General features: G+C 41.0%; 1 long non-coding RNA gene across 1 annotated transcript; it reads left to right on the plus strand.

The window, feature by feature from the left end:
• Positions 1–1,226: 1,226 nt before the first annotated feature.
• LOC114784689 (uncharacterized) lies at positions 1,227–3,378 on the plus strand. Its single transcript, XR_003748904.1, has 3 exons — positions 1,227–1,528; positions 2,318–2,476; positions 2,558–3,378. It is a non-coding gene; the product is annotated as an uncharacterized LOC114784689 (long non-coding RNA).
• The last annotated feature ends 14,376 nt before the right edge of the window (positions 3,379–17,754 follow it).

Below are 17,754 nucleotides of genomic sequence, written 5' to 3' on the forward strand. Positions count from 1 at the left end.
GTCACAGAGTAACGGGATAGAGACGAGAGAGCGTGTGTCGGTGAGGATGAAAACCCCAGCATGGAGTAACTGTACAGAGGTAAGTGAGCCGTCACTGGTTTAATATGCGAGTGTGAACCAGTTTGTGATGCACACCCATGAATGTGGGCGCTCACATTAGAATTAAACAAAACAGCGTATATTACGGTCCTGAATGACAATTGACAGTGTAAAATACGCTGCTGAGGGTATGATCAGAACAGCGTTATTTTTTGGTGTTTGCACACCAGCACAATTTTAAATTAGGAACCAACTCAGAGGTCGGGAATGTCTTCAGTGCCCGGGAATGCCTGCTCTACCATTTCATCCCAGACAACCTTGTCTTGGCACACTTACTTTGTCTTGTTGGGCCTTATCAGGGCTCTTAGTTTGTAAACTCAATATTCTATAGAATTCGAACGAGAATTGCCTGGTGCCTTCCTCTTGTAAGTCGCTTTGGATAAAAGCGTCTGCTAAATAAATTCAAGTAAAGTAAATTAAAGTAAAGTTGGAAAGGGGAGTTGCCAAGCTAGAAAAGGACAGGGTGAAAAGCCTCTTGGATGCACCAGATCTCCTACAGCTGGGGCGGGCCTCAAGACTCCTGATCCGGTAACACGCTTCGGCCAGGCCCAGGTGACCCTTCTTTAGGTTGGTAGTCAGTCCAGTCTGTCTCAATGCTTCTAAAATGTTTCTTAGCTTATGCAAGTGCTCAGGCCAGCCCATCGAGTGGATGATCGTGCAGTGTGGGGCCTCAGGACCTTGTTCATCAGCTGCTGGAAGGTGGCTGTGTAAGATGGGACGTCGCTGCACCTTTGTTTTGCGTAGAGGTTTAACACCTCCGTCTTCCATATCTTTGTCAAATGGCAAGAGGTGTGAAATGCCAACCATGGGTTTTTGCGATACCCCGCCTTGTCTTTGTCTGCCCCAGACGGGAGACTCTGAGGGCGTGACGACAGAAACAACAAATTCTGATTGGTCTGTAGCAACTTCCTGTGAGTCAAATGTATAAAAAATGTTCACTTGTGCTTTTTGGGGACTTCCATTTGCTTTTTCCATCGGGAACTGAGGGGAATTTTCCCTTCAGTCTCTGTGTCTTTTCTTCTTTCTCTGTTTCTCCTAGCTTTCTCTCTCTCTTTCTCTTATCTTTCTACTTTCTCTTAACTTTGGTACCTTTTTTACATACAATATTTACATGTAACTGCAATAAAATCTACTGGTGTTAATAAATTAGAAACTGTTCATCCTTTTAACCTCTATTGTGCCACGCCTCTTTCTGCCAGGTAACATCAAGTCAAAATGGTTTGAATACAGTGCTTTTGCGTGTAGACAGAGAGTTTTTATAACTATTCTCCTCAGTTTTACAGCTGGAACCGTGTGCAAGCCAAAAGCAAGAATATAGTACTGACATTAAGGGAACTGAAAGCAGTCTTCTCCCAAGCCGATGGAGTCAGCACCTCAGTGGCACCTTGGTGGGAATCTGGGATTCGAACCGGCAACCTTCTTTTTACAGGTCAGTTTCCTTACCCGCTAGCACTGCACCAGTTGCTATGACTATACTTGCTATAATTCCGGCTATGACCCCACAATGTTCATCCCCACCCGCTCAAACAGGACCTTAATGATTGGCAGTGTCATGAAGGGTGCTGGAGAGGGTGGGTGAGGGGTAGTGCACTAGCGCAACATTGAAAAAGGGCAGGACGGCTGTCCTCATACCAGGTCAGAAAAAACAATAATCAATTTTTGAACACCACTCCTTTGTTCCACATAATAAGGGTTGTTGTTGTTGGTTTTGAATGGCGGAGGCTGTTGTCCTCTTTTTGGGCTTTCAGGGATGAGGCTTATAAACAGGGTTAATGGGGGCTCTTGTTCGTTGTCCAGCTCCTCTACTGGCCCAATATAAGGGGATCTGGGAGCCCCAGCTCTACCCCAACCTGCAGGTTCCATGTCCCAGTCGGCCGCCACATTGGGCAAGAACACAGTCTCGGGCCATACCAAGGATCTGCAAAGGTTTACTGTCACTTGGGTGTTTGTGCATTTGTTGTGCGGTGTGTTTGGCGAGCTCTGGCATTTGCTCAGTGATGAACTAGGCAAAGTCTTTAAAGTAAAGGACAGACATCCTTGGCTGCTTGCAGACCCGAAAAACACAAAAAGAGGTTTGAAAAAGAGGAAAAACTACCTCCAATGTAGTGGGCAGTCACTCACAAATGTAATATAATAGCCTATGTAATATTTTTAATGTGAATGTCACACACTATTTAACGATGTTTTTATTATATATATATAATGTTTTTATAAACAGAGCTTGACAGAAGGAGGATGAAACAACAGAAGAGTGGCGTAAAGCAAGGGACCAGTTGTCCTCCTGCTGTGCAGTGGAGACCCCAGGGATTCGTAGACCATCTCTACACGCATCCAGATGAGAGATGCATCAGTGTCCAGAGGGTAGCTACAGTGTGAGGTAGTCAGTCATGCTGATGCAAACTGGGAAAGCAGAAATGTCTGCAGCACTGACACTCACTCTTGTCTGATGGGTTCTCAGCATGGGCACCGGCCGGATTGGACTCAGCGCATACACATTCCAGGAATGGGTGTGCCTCAAGAGTTGGTTGGCTGATCAGCAATCATCTACTATAGATAACAGGGCTCACAGAACACCAGCTGTCAGATCAGATATTACGTGTCCTGGAAAATAAAATTAACAAAGAAAAAAAAAAATGTAACCCTAGATGTAATCCAAAAATCTTGTTTTACAAAAGCTTTTACAAAAAATGTACAAAACGCTGGGCTACACTCATGGCTGACTGCAAGTTGTGCAAGGTATATTACTGTGACTCACTTATGGCTGGTCTGCACCTAAACACTACTCAACCTCTCCAGCTGATCCAGAATCCCGAATCCTCTCACACCACACCATTAGTATGTTCCTTCCACTGGCTTCCTGTAGCTGCCCACATCAGGGTCAGCACCCTCCTATCTCAGATCTCTCATCACTGATTCTTTAATAATGCTCAGCTGTTACCACCACCTCTCAAGGTACACTCTGTCTTGGCTCCTAGGTGGTGGAATAAAATTCCTCTTGATGTTCAAACAGCTTTGTCACTAAAATCTTCTTTTTTTTAAGCAAATGCTTAGATTAATAGGGCTTGTAAAAGTGGAGAGCCCTTTTTAACTGTGTAATTATGTTCTGCTTGTGTGCGTCCGATACACGCATGGCCTCTCCCTTCCCACTACGTTCCCCTCCGACACTGCTAAGATAAATGTGCATGTTAGTTAAGGACATTGTGGTGTGACATGGTAGCGGCATCCACCATTTCTGTTTTTAACATAGCACTCATAAATACCCACAAAACATAGCATTCTCAGGATTTAATTTTTTAATATTTGACATGCACTTTGCGTTGTCCGCACGCATTCAGTGTCACCGCAGCAACACGTGCCATGCGAAATTGCCGGCTTGGGTCCTCAGAAATTTGTGGTGGCTGGGAGGGCAGTGAGTGTTTGGCTGATGTCAGTACGGTCTAATCATGTGGGTTTTTTCTGTATAATCTGTAATTGTGTGTGCTGATTGTATTGGGCCAGAGGACATGTTTGTATATATTTTGATAGCCCATGGAATGATGTACCACTCCAGTTTCCCCCTGTCATAATGAGCACCAATTAAGGGATGATTGTGGGGTGTATTTAAACTTTTCTGGCCCTAGAGATAGGCAGTGACATTGTCACGATCCAGACGCTTCTCAATACTTCAGACAGGGATTTTGGTCATGTGTACAATTGTCATGCCACGGGGTATGAAGGAGGCACAAACACTCGATGTGTGAAAAAACGTGGATTTTAGTAGTGGTGTGATGGCCTGAAAGAACAGAAAAGCAGCAAATCAGGAGCAAGTAAAAAATGGACGTGGGAGAGCGGGAGAAAAAGCAGCATGTAAAGGGTTCTAATCACCCATGTGTGGATGTGACTGGCAGCACCTGGCTAGCCCAGGGCTGCCTTGGCGGCACAACGTCCTGTTCTCGTTCGGGCATTGCCATTGTGAAACACTGCAGCACAGCATACGGTGCACATAACAAAATGCATTTTACCCATCACCCTGAGTGAGCAGTGGGCAGCCATGACAGGCGCCCGGGGGGACGGTGTGTGGGGACGGTGCTTTGCTCAGTGGCACCTCAGCGGTATGGGATTCGAACCGGCAACCTTCTGATTACAGGGCCGCTTCCTTACTGGAGATACGTTGCTCCAGTAAAACTGCAAAACAGTAAAACTGCAAAATGTATAAAGTAAATGTAAAATGTATAACTGGTTAAATGAGATAAATGAATAAAGGATAACATAAAATGAAATAACACTCTCCAATGACAAGCTGTGATTTATTTTAACATTAGACTCATTAAACCGCTTTTATTAGCTGGCCCAAAATTAGAAACAAACAGAGCTGGCTCAGCGAACTGTGCACACTTCAGTTATATGCAACATTTCCACGGTGATTGACCCAGCTGTAGAAAAACAGCTCCATTTTATTAGGCACACTGATTCAATTTAGATACTCCTGTATAATGAATGCCTGGCTTCAGGTTTCTGTGAATATTTCAATGTGCAGTTATCCTTTGTTCTTTTTCTTGTTCATACATGGAACAACCACAATATTAAAACTACCATGTACACTGTAAATTCTTCAAGTTAATGTGGTGGCATGATGACCTGGTATTTTTCTGGTGCAGTTTTTATTTCCTATCGAAAGTACGGACATACAGTGACAAGGTCATATATGCCAAATACAGGGTGGTAGTAGCCTAGTGGGTAACACACTCGCCTATGAACCAGAAGACCCGGGTTCGAATCCCACTTACTACCATTGTGTCCCTGAGCAAGACCCTTAACCCTAAGTTGCTCCAGGGAGACTGTCCCTGTAACTACTGATTGTAAGTCGCTCTGGATAAGGCTGTAAAATGCTGTAAATGTAAATACACATAGATCCACTTGGGGAGGGAATAGTGGCCCATCTGCCCCATTCAGAGAATATCTAGCTCAAACTTTGGTGTCATGCCCCCATCTAGGGTAGGCAAATGAGCAAATAGGTTGGACTTGGTGGTCGAAAACCAGGTTTAGTATGCCATGCAAAGTGAAATTCTAGCCTTGTCTGATGAAATCATATTTCTTTATATATTTAAAATATATATACTTTTTTGGGGGGAATAATTGTACATGCAACTGTAAATGCACTGTTTTTAGAGCTTGGATAGTGTAAACCACAGAGCCCTTACCTGTCCGCTACACATTTTATTCTTGAACTTAACAAAATTGTTTACCTGTAAGACAAGGCTCCTAAACTCCGAAAAAAACCCCAGAAAAAACAGAGTACTGCTTAATTACATCTAAGAATACTGACAGCTCCCACAGTGCATACCGATCTCACTAATTATGACAATCATGGTAATCAGGCACCTGCAGCCTGGAACAGTGAGTTTAATAAAGAAAATATAAAATGTTCATACCTTTTTAAAAAGTCTATGCCTAAGCTCATTTTGCGTTCTACAGTGATCTTTGCAATCTGTCCAGTAATATTGTTCAGCTGCTGTCTCGACTAGTGCACCACTGCAAAAAATGATCCTGTAATGCCAATGTCACCTAACCAACTACTTAAATAAACAGACAAACCTGAGATTTAATTGTTGTAACTAGAAAATGTTTTAATTTCATCCTTTTAATTTCTTAATAATGACAAATAATAACTGACTAAAGAAGGCTAAGTGATGGGTCCTTGTAAGAAGTGAAAGTGTGAAGATCCTCTCAGTATGTGCTGATGCAGGGTCTTCTTTGTCGGGTCATTTGGCAGGGTACATTGAGGTCAGTAGAATGGCAAAAAGATCTAATCTTTATCGACCCCAACGGAAAAGGTCATGGTCCATTACTCTTTTCAATAGTACTCTAGAGATCGTGTTGCTTTCACCATTAACACATTAAAATATCACCATTACTGATGTTTAGAAGGGCACACAGATTGGCTTCACACCTCCAAGAGTTTGAATCCCAGCTCAGACATTTTTGCATCTCCTCGTGTTGCTGTGGATTTCGTCCAGGGTCTCAGGTTTTCTTCTGCTGTCCAAAGGCATGTCCACTATGTAAATTGGCGACTCTAAATTGTCTATAGGTGTGAATGTCTTAGTGAAATGATCTGCATGACACACACCCACACACACACACACACACACACACACACACACACGCGCGTGTGTCCTGTGGTGGGCTGGTGCCCTGCTGCGCCAAGTGTCCTGGAATGAGCTCCGGCATAGGGGCATCATCATTCTGGCTGACACTTACATCAGGTTATTAATATTTTTATTCCATTATATGAAATGAGTTATTGCTCTTGTTTCTGTTACTTTTGATTGAATACACAAAAAATAAGAGCACATTTCCAAGATGGTAAATGATGGTAATGAATGTTAAATGCATTCAATTATGCATGATTTTTAATGCATATGTTTCTCCCTCAGTTTCCCTATAATCTGTCACTTTTCTATATTAAACAGAATTCCTTCCTTTAATTCCTTCAAAACAAAGTATATTTTTTCAGATCAGATTCCCAACTCCCTTAGCTCTCTTCATTATTTCTTCCTTCAGTGCTAATGACACTTGCATTTTTAGAATCTGGCCAATAGCCTCTCATTTGATCTAGTCTTGTCTGTCCAGGTACTTAAAGTAGTTGAAGGGAAAATACTAATGGCACAGTCACTGTCAAGCCATAAAAATTGCAAAGTCTTGTGATAATAAAGGTTAGTCACATTTAAACGTTTCAGATCATAAAAAATATGAAATATTAGTCAGACAACACAATTAAGCACCAAATGTGTAGGGTGAAGTGAAGGATTTTATTGTTAAGTGCAATAAAACAATCCAATCCTACATGGCCCTGTGTAACAAAGTGGTTCATCACACCCGAGCTCACTATCTCTAGCCACACCCAGGCCTGATTACTGGCATATCTGCTTTCAAATTAAGAAATCACTTAAATAAGACTTGCCTGACAAAATGATGTACTCCAAAACATCCTCAAAAGCTCAACATCATGCCAAGATCCAAAGGAATTCAAGAACAAATGAGAACGAAAATCATTTAGATCAATCAGTTTAGAAAAGGTTACAAAGCCATTTCTAAAGATTTGGGACTCCAGCAACCTATAGTGAGAGCCATTATCCATGAATGGCGAAATCACGGAACAGTGGTGAACCCAGGAGGAGCCGGCCAAACAGCCATGACTCATCAAAGACGTCACAAAAGACCCCACAACAACATCCAAAAACTTCAGGTTCAGTGTTCCAGACTCTAACATGAGAAAGAAACTGGGCAAAAGTGCCAAGACGAAAACCACTGCTGAGCCAAAAGAACATTACAGAACATCTCATCTCAGTTGTGCCAGGAAAAATCTTGTTGATCCTCAAGACTTTTTGGGAGAACAGTAAAATGTGGTGGTGATGGTGTGATGGTGTCATTTGCTGCTTCAGGACCTGGAAGACTATGATAAATAGAAGCATGAATTCTGCTGTCTGACAAAAAAATCTGAGGGAGAATGTAAGGCCATCTGTTTGTGACCTCAAGCTGAAACGAACTTGGGTTCTGCAGCAGCACAATGATCCACAAGACACCTGCAGGTCAACTCTGATTGGCTGATGAAAAACTGAATGAAGACTTTGACTAGGACACTCCAAAGTCCTGACCTGAATTCTATTGAGATGCTGATACATGACCTGCTGAACTAAAACAATTAAACAACTAAAACAGATGAATGGGCCACTTGATTGAAGATGTTGCGAATAAGGTCGGCCCAGTCAGCAATAATCCGCCCACCCCTGCCATTCGTCCATCCTTCTTCCCATCTGAAGCCTGTAGTACACGGCTCATGCTGAAAATTGCATTCTACTGTAGAAAGAACCTACAACGTTCAGGCTGAGCAGCATCTGTGACACTGTGAATGTGCTCCGTCAGCCCAAACCTTTTTATTTCCCATCATGCAGTGCAACTGTGGGACAGCTGGATGCTCGGATGCCACAGTGCTTTCTCCAATATGTCCACAGATACACAGACGTGAGGGAAAAAATAGAAAGCTGGAATTTGGAAGTATGACTACGACATTATTACAATTTAGCCTTGTTCTAAGCCTATTGCCATTTCATTGCTTAATGTCATTTGCAGGTTAGCTGGTTCAACAGGGGGTTGATGTGATGGATTTAAATAACCTCAGCTTAATTAAGGTTGTTTGTATTTATATCTTGTCTGCACTTCTGAAATTTAATATATTACAAAATTATATTTAATTTCAGCTTCAAATTTACTTGGGCTGAGTGCTGTAGATGCATTACAGAATAGAAAACCTTACACAGGATCTCCTACCCTGATGGCATATAAATAAAACATTCACTTACAATAAACACATTTCTGATTCTGATGCTTTTCAGCACTCAACATCATTCATCACTTTGCAGTTCTATATGCACCTCCAAAATTATATCACATATTTAACAATTATGATATGTTCGCATATGAAACAAATAAAGATGTTAGTAATTAGTAATTTAGTAATTAGTTGCCTTGTTGCAGAGGATGATCCGCAATTTAAAAAATAATGTCGGTGGTAATCTTTCGTTAGTAAGATTAAACAGGGAGTGGATTCACTTCAGATACTTTAAAATCTAACTTATACAAAAAATATGTCTCCAAAAGCTATTTATTTTAAGAAGCAATCTTTTTTTCAAGTTGCATTTTCTTCAATTTAACTGGACAGGCATTTCTGTAAAGAGAAATTTTTTTTCACAGTAAATATCCAAAGGTTCAAGACGCAATTTTCAGAGGCACTTTGTTGCCAAGATGGTTGATCCAGTGTTTTTGTGTACATTTGGTACCACCTGCAACTATTGAGTCATGTACTGTTTAATAGCTGTTTCAGGGTTAGCTGATCTCCTGAGGCATTCGGAAATAAGGAGGACTGCTTTTGTAATTGCTTTGTTGTGTCTGTGAAATTTGGTTTCAGGAATCATATTATCGCCTGTGAGTCTGAACTGACAATATGAAAAAAAAAAAAAAACCCACACATTTGGCTACTGATGATTAATGCCTCATTCACTCTGACCATGGTGTGCACACAGAAGGAAAAAGAATAAATGCATTTCAGCAGTTTCATTTCACATGTATCCACAAATGGGGAGTGTGTATGCAGGATTTTAGAACACATGGTTCAAATCAACAACAATTTTTCAATAAATAAAGTCATTTAGGAGTTGCAGTGAAAATGTGAATATGCATTGTCTCTTTGTTGGATGAGACTAGAACCCCAGCACCTGGCTCCATTTTGTCTTGCAGGGCCCCCTTCTCAGCTCAGGATTGTTCATCGGATGGCATTTTAATGGAAAGTGTCAGGGAGCGCCACTGCTCCTCACGGACCCACAAATGAAAGTGAAAAGCTATGCAGCATGATTGGAAGTGCCAACAGTGTGAATGAAAAATAAATAATCAAAATAAGGCCGGGTGGCCGCTATTTAGGGTTCTCCCGTTCCCAATAAATTTGATGTTCCAATGATTTTTTTTCCCCTTTCCATTCGGAATCTCAAGATCTTCGAAGCTGTTCCAATCCAGGTCATCTTATTGTATGCTATGGGATCTGATACCAATTGATCAATAGCTGTCATGATCCGGACCGGCAGGGGTTGACTCCGGATCCGGGGTCCGGACCGGAGTTTCATGTTTGTCTCGTGTAATGTTCCCTGATCGTGTTCACCTGCTGTCTATTTATATAATTGTATAAAGCTATCCTGTTCGTGTCTGTTCACCGTCGGGTCATTGTGCATGTTAATGTTCCCCTGTCTCGTGAAGTTCGTATTAAACCCCTGTCCTGTGATCATGCGAATGCTTCCTCCTTCACTGCCATGTCCAGCCCACCTGTGACAATAGCAGATTCTTTAAGTCCAGTAAATTGTGAGGTGAGGCCTCCATGGATCAAACAGTAATGTGTTGCAGTAATGTAATCTTGATGTTCATGGCTGTGGCCCATCCGGGCCAGCAGAGGGCGTGTGGCAGGCTGCGGGCCTCATGACCAAGAAGCAACTCATGACCCAGAAGATGAGTGAAATTGGGACTCTGATACTATTACTGTTACTAACATTACTGACATGGCCGACATCAGGAGCATGTTTGGTCCACAACCTCGCCTCTGCCCGTAGTAGACCACGCCCTTCCACAGGGAGTCCCGGACTGCTACAGGATTCGACTGCTGTCCGGATTTGGGAGGGGGACAAATGAAAGACAGGCTTCATCACACCCACGGAACATTATGAATATGTCAAGCAGGAGAAAAGTTCTTCCCACGTCACCCAAACCACCTTCTTGGTGTTCAGTCTGCATTATATGTGGGAACAGCCAGGTGGCTCAGCGACTCACGTTCTTGCTCCAGGGCAGACCTTAGTACAGTGGGACGCAACTACGACATAGGCAACCAAGGACTCCTTGCGATCAAACTGGCGCCGGAGGAGCACACCTGTTCTTGGTGTACACTGATCACAAGAACCTCGCCTACGAATACTAGGCAGGCTCGATGGGCACTGTTCGATTACATACTTTCCTACCGCCCCGGAAACTGGAACACCAAAGCAGATGCCCTCTACCGATTACAAACAAGGGCCGACAGCAACCCCACTCCTGACCATGTCGTTTCTTCCGCCCTCATCCTGGCACAGGTCAAGTGGACGTTAATCCAGGACATCAATGTGGGCCATGCCCTTGAACCCCCACCTCACAAAACCCCAGCCAAAAAAACTTACATTTATACTGCACTTCGACTCCAAGTGTTGCACTAGGGACATCACGACTCCCTGGTGGCACGCCCAATGCATCTTCTGGTGGCCCAGCCTCCAAAAGACTGGACCACGTCTTCTGGTGTGCTCAATGTCCATGAGCCTGATACTTGAAGTAATAAAGGCTTGAACCATTTTATTTCTTATCTTCGATATATTTTTAAGGTTAAAGAATGCGATGTGAATCGAATGAGAGGCCTGCGTCTATAAGGACAACTAGATCCGTTACTTCTGTACTTGGTAAAATAGAATATCCAGAGTTGTCGTTGGCATAGCAGTGAAGGTTAATAGCGTGATTACAAATAACGTGACCTAAAGGGAACATGTTTAAGAGGATTAGCAATGGACCAAGGACAAAACCTTGTGAAACCCCAAGCTCCACTTTACAAATCACCATTAATGTCCCCAAACTGATACCGATCAGTCAAATATGATCTGAACCATAGGAAGGCTATTACCTTAATGCAAACAACATTCTCTAACCTGTCGAGGAGAATAGCATGATTAATAGTATTAAACTTTGCACTACAGTTAAGCTGGACAAGCAGCGAGATGAAATGAGATGCAGCAGGTCAACCACTTTAACAGTGCTGTCTCAGTACTATGATGAAGTCTAAATTCTGACTAATATACTTCATGAATGTTGTGGCTGTGTACGCACACAGCTGCTGGGCTACAACCTTTTCTAAAATCTTCTATATTAACGGAAGGTTGGATATCGGTCTATAATTCAAAAGCTAACTGCGATCAAGATTGGGTTTGTTAATTAGGGGTCTGATGACAGCTACCTTGAAGGAACTTGGTACATGACCAGTGCTAAGCGACAAATTAAAAATATTATTAGGATAGGATTTATAACATTGGGTGCTACTTGTTTAAGGAAGGTTGTAGAAAGTGGATCTTATATACCAGTACATTTATTTGATATTGAGATTAGTTTAATTAATGCAGGCTCTTCGGGCGGTGGTCTGCTATTTTAGCATTAAAGAAGTTCATAAAACCGTCGCTGCTATGATTGTATCGCGCGAAAGTATTATGTTTATTCTTGTCTATTAAAGAGCTGCGCTAAATGCTTTCCCATAGTTAAGGAGGCTCTCCTTCCATGCTATTTGGAACATGATCAATTTACTTGTACGCCATTCACGTTCTAATTTGTAGACAGTCTGCTTTAGCAAGCACACGTGTTCGTTATACCAAGGTATTAACTTTTTATCCTTGACTATTTTCCTTTTGAGGGGAGCAATATTATCTAACGTATTATGATGTGTTATTTCTAAGCATTTAGTCGTTTGGTCAAGTTCAACAGGGTCTGGGGGTGATTGATCAGTAGTGATAAATCTGGTTGGATATTAATAAACCTCTGCACTGTACTTGATGTATTTGTCTGTTTCTCTCTATAGTGCATTTTTTTTTGTCTAAGGCATATTTTAGAAGTGAAAATTACCAGAAAATGGTCAGTAGAAGATGGAGCGTGTCACCATCTTCATGAGTAGGTCCTATTATATTCTGTTTAACTCCAACTGAACTAAACTAAAGCTTTATCCACAGATACAGATGGAAACAAAGTTTGTAAATTTACTAAGAAACTCGCAGTAAGGTCCAGGGCGTTTAGAGATCATAATTAGAGGAATACACTTATGATTTTATTTTGAGAGACTTCATAGGATATGTTCGTATAGAGAATATATCAAAAGAATTAAATCGATGTCCGATGTGTGATTCCAATATCATAAAAAAATTACTTTAACACCCCCTCCTCTTCCAGTCAAGCAAGGTCAGTGTATAAAGCCGCATCCAGGAGGGCTAAACATGTTTAATGTTACAAATTCATTTTGATTTATCCAAGTTTCGGTCAGGCACTGAACATCAAGTAATGGTCAGTAATAGTTGCATTAGAAATGAACGCTTTAGTTGTGAGAAATCTAACATTTAATAATCCTGTTCTTATATTAGAGGTACTGGTGGTACGTTCAGTAGGAATGATAGTAACAGTTAATAAGTTGCTGAAACAGACACCCTGTCCAGCCTGGGGAACAGACACAGTGTCAGCATATTTATGCATTTGATTTTTAATCTTCCTTTTTCTTGTAGGAGCTTTTGTTTTATAAGAATGAGGTACAGGCACAGTGTCAATAGTGTACAGGGCGGGTGCTGCCTGGCCTTGGCTCTTGTGAGTCAGTTTCATTTTTACCTTGAACGACTGTACTTGGTCAGCAACAATGTTTAGGAAGGTGGTACAAAGTAATGTGGGACAGAGCAAATGCAAGACTAATTTTTGTCATTTGAATTTGCTGTTTAGCTATGAATCCAAAAGACTACTCAGTTTCAGACTTGCACAACACTAATAAGTCCATAAAGCCACATAACTGTCGATATTTATAAATGACTTTAACAAACTACAAACCAAATTGCTTTTGATGAACACAATTAACACAGGTTCATCTTTTCTTTCTTTGCTTTGAACACATCTTGTCATTTATCAGCTAATTAACCTGATTTTGAGCACTGTAGTGGGAGTTGAGCTTACCGCTGGGACGATAATGGGTGATAATATTACCCATATATTATTGCTGAAGAAGATATGGCATGTTTTTGCCATATATTTTGCAACACACAGACATATTTGTTATATATAAAGTAGTTTACAACTAAGAAGTGTCGATTTTGTATACGCCTTTTTGTTTTACCCAGAGAGGATTTTAGAGAGAATCAATTTCTTAAATCTTGATACAAATTGTACATGCAGTTTATTTTTTATTGATTGAGATTTCACATGCAAGAAAGGTCAGGCACACTTGAAAAGGACCCATGCTGATGTAGCCTACTTTAAGACAGATACACATGGACAGCCCTTTATACAAATTTAGCTTCCCTCTGCTACTGTACCTAAAAAGTAGATATGATCTTAGCAAAGGTCAGGCCCCACCTCCATACTACTCCTTGCCTCTGACTCAGCACACTTTTGTGCATTCTGAGAAGTCATACATATTGTAAGGCGTCCATATTGCAAGACGTCCTCATTCATTTGGCTTTTTCCCATGCAATTGCCAGATCTGATTTATGGCTCCCTCTATTCTCCATCTGAGAGAAGTAGGTGGAAAGATCTGTGCTCAATAATGCAAACCCCACCCTCACAAAGATGTCTTCCTTCCTTCTTCACAGACTAGAAAGAGCCCAGCCCTTGCTGTCAATCACCTGAATGACTCGAAGGCTAAAAGGAATATGGAGGCGTCTGGGGCCACACGATACGCCAGTGTCCTCTTAGCAGCTTATCTCAACTGTTCGACTGCTTGGCTACTTTCAGCTTGGCTAGACACTGACACAGGCTATTCCTTCCCCTCTCTCTCTCTCTCTCTCTCTCTCTCTTTAAAGTCCTGTCTGCCAGATGCTAACTGCAATTTTACATTGCAGGATCTGCTTCCAATTATGTCAAATGGCTAATTTAACCCTCATGTCACAGGCTCTTGACTGCTGAACCTAGTCACAGAATGATCTGACGAAAATGTCAAACAACTGAGGGGACAGTGTTTTACTATTTATCTGTGCATTAATAATTTATTTTGCATTACACATTATGGATTGTATCTATTATTAAATTCCATACATCTGGCAACACAGATATTGGGATCCAACTGTAACAGTTTTAATTAAAAAGCCATCCATGAAAATCCATTAAAAATGGCTAGCTGTGAGCTTCAAGAATTCCCTGATCCGGTTTAATGTTACATTTGCTTAAAATGAGATAAATGACTGTTTTATACAGTTTTATATGCTATAGATGCAAGCTCCAGGTCATTTCCCACAAAATCCAATTCAGCACTTCAGTTTAGTGCTTTAAGAAATAATGCAGCTTGTTATTTTCGTGTATTCCTACCTACAACTTGTCAAATGAATTGCATATTTGTATTCAATTTGGCCTGTGGCAACATAACCTCTGCTAAGGGTGCTATTAAACCATTTGTCTACTACCAATTTTTTCACCAGTTTATTGGTTGACCAGTCTTTTTTCAGACTTTTACACTGTACACAGTTTCCTCCATCTCCTTTTGTTAAAATAGACCATTTTCACCAAGCAGCTTTACATAATTTTGGGCCTGAAACCCCAAACGTACCAAGGGAGGAAAGTAGCTCTCAGGAAGCAGGAAACCCCGAAAGAAAATAAAAGAAAAAAACTGAAAAGAATCCAAGAAAATTCTAAGAATACACAAACCTCCACTGTAAGAAAAGAATCTTAACCTCAAATTATTTATTTTTTGCCTCCTAAATGGCAGTTTACACCTTATTTTGCATAACTAGCTGTACAATCAATGCAGTTAATTTGAATCTCTAAAAAGAAAAACAATCAATTTTGTGGCTGTTCACTCAAGCGTTAATAACACACTAAATTGAACATGATGATTAATTAACAACAAAGAAAAGGCAACCATGTCATATGCCTATAAGGAATGTTTCCTGCCAACATGCACATGGCAAGGCCACAATGCCTTGGATGATATTTAGCTTTATTTGTTATTTATTTCGGGGGATTTTTTTAGCTTTAGATAGTGATCATTGAGGAGAAAAACGCTTTACACTCAGTGTATCGTTTGGGTACTCAATAATGCCCTGAAAATAGTATGTAGTAAGTAGAGGAGCATCAGTTGTGTCCTTGCCTCACCTGCGTCCCACTTCATAGCCTCTGTAAATATTTTACCCTGTAGGTCTTCTGTCTTTGCCGTTGTCATTCTGTGTTATGACTTACAATGTTCACTTTTAAGCATTTACAAAACATTTCCCAAGCTTTGTCCCTGAATATACTGCAATTTATTATCAGCTGCCATTAAAAGGGTCTGGAAAATTTTTTTTTTGTCTATAACGTTGAGTCTAGAATTGACCATTATTACCGGTGGTGGGTTGTCCTCTTCCATATGCTGCATGGCTCAGATCTTTCACCCCACTGAGCTGTGGTCTAAATGTCATAGAAAGAAGAAAATGGTCAGACCTGGCAGTGCTGGCCATTGGGGCTCAAATGAGCTGTTGAAATATTTAAAATGCTGAAGACCCTTAAAGGGTTGCTGGATACATGACTAATGTTTAATGCTTGAAATCTACTTAAATGGGTCAGGCCACTGGGTATGTTTTAATCGGTTCCTGGTATATGCTATCCGTTTCTATGGTAATGGTGACAGGTCATACAGAATCTGTAGCCCCAGACAAGCTTTAATGTGACTGGTGTTATGTCATGATGGAGCCAGGGGAGATAAGAGGACCGCAACATATGATATGTGAAAATAAATCGGGAAAAGAATGAATGACACAGAGAATATGGAATAAAACAAAAAGCATCAATATTCAAAGTAAATCTAAAGAATCAATGAGGCAAACACTAGTTCTAAAAAACAAGGTCCAAAATACAAGCAGTGCAGTTTAGTTAAGCTTGCAGCTTCTCCAGCCTCCAGCCTCCTCCAGCTGCCTCACCCCCTTCTCTTTGACCTATGGACTGGATAAAGACCACCACAGGGCATAGTCGACCCTAGGAATAGGAAATAAGAAACATCCACTCCAAACACAGTATAACTCCACAAATATCACTGGATATAACGCTGACCTGCAACACATTTCCAACAGTCATCATCAAAAAAATCACAATAACATCACAAAAAAACAATGGTTGATCTTTCTTTCCATGACATTTACGTGAAAGTGGTTGTCATTGTGAAACACTGCAGCAAAGCACACAACAAAATGTGTCCTCTGCATTTAACCAATCACCCCTAGTGAGCAGTGGGCAGCCATGAAAGGCGTCTGGGGAGCATGGTACTTTGCTCAGTGGCACCTCAGTGGCGTTTGGGATTCGAACACACAACCTTCTGATAACGGGTCCGCTTTCTTACCCGCTAGGTTCTTACAGTTTTAATACGTGTGTGTGTGTATATGTATATGTATACCACACACACACACATAAATAAAGGAGCAATGCACTTATAGGAATTAACAAAGAATGACAGATTTAAAATGAGGATGAATGAAGAGAAACCATAAAACAAGATAACCGGACCCTATTTCTCTGGAAGAGTATTTACAAGCAGACTTCACACTAGTACAATGCAGAAAAATGTTATCCTGTACTTTGGGTCTAGCATGTAGTAGATCATGTGCCCCCTGCATTTTAATTTGAGGTGCTGTGCCAAATGTCGCCTCACCTTTAGCAAGATTTATCACAGATTGCTCGTATGATGCCGTAATTAACTGGGAAACCATATTGAGAATTCTGTTTGTGAGTGAAGAGAAAAATGCATGAGCACATCATGGACTGGAGCACCAGTGTTAAAATAAAAAAACATATACAAACCAGTCAGGTATGTTGTAATTGTTTATTTTAAATGTAAAAATATTTCTGATAAAAAAAAATAAAAAATACAACAACAAAAAAGGACCCAAAAGGTGGTATTTTTGTACATAAACATTTATTAATTCAATAAATGTGCCAGTGACTTTGTGTTCATTGGTCAAATCTGCAGTGTCAGTTCGCTGCCTTAAAATAGAGATGTGCCGCGACCCGCTGTTTCTCACTAGTGGTCAATAGTTTGAAGTGTGGTAGAATGCCGTCTTAATTCCCACTGAAACACGATGATGTACAATGCTACACAGATGGTGTCAGATTTTACTTCCAGTCTGCTGGCTTTCTCTGAGGCATCTGAGACGTTTACAGCATGTTGTGGTTTGGAATTGGAGGCACAGATTAATTGACCGTATTCAAGTGCCAGTGATTTCACACTTTAAATCCTGAACACTGTCAAAGTCTTTATGAGAATAGCAGATGTAGATGGGGGGATGACTTTCACCGTCACTTTCATTGTGAAAAAAAAAAATTCAACAGGGATGGATGAATGTCACCATCCAGCAAAATAGCAAG

This window comes from Denticeps clupeoides, chromosome 2, assembly GCF_900700375.1.
Source record: "Denticeps clupeoides chromosome 2, fDenClu1.1, whole genome shotgun sequence".
Lineage (NCBI taxonomy): Eukaryota > Metazoa > Chordata > Actinopteri > Clupeiformes > Denticipitidae > Denticeps > Denticeps clupeoides.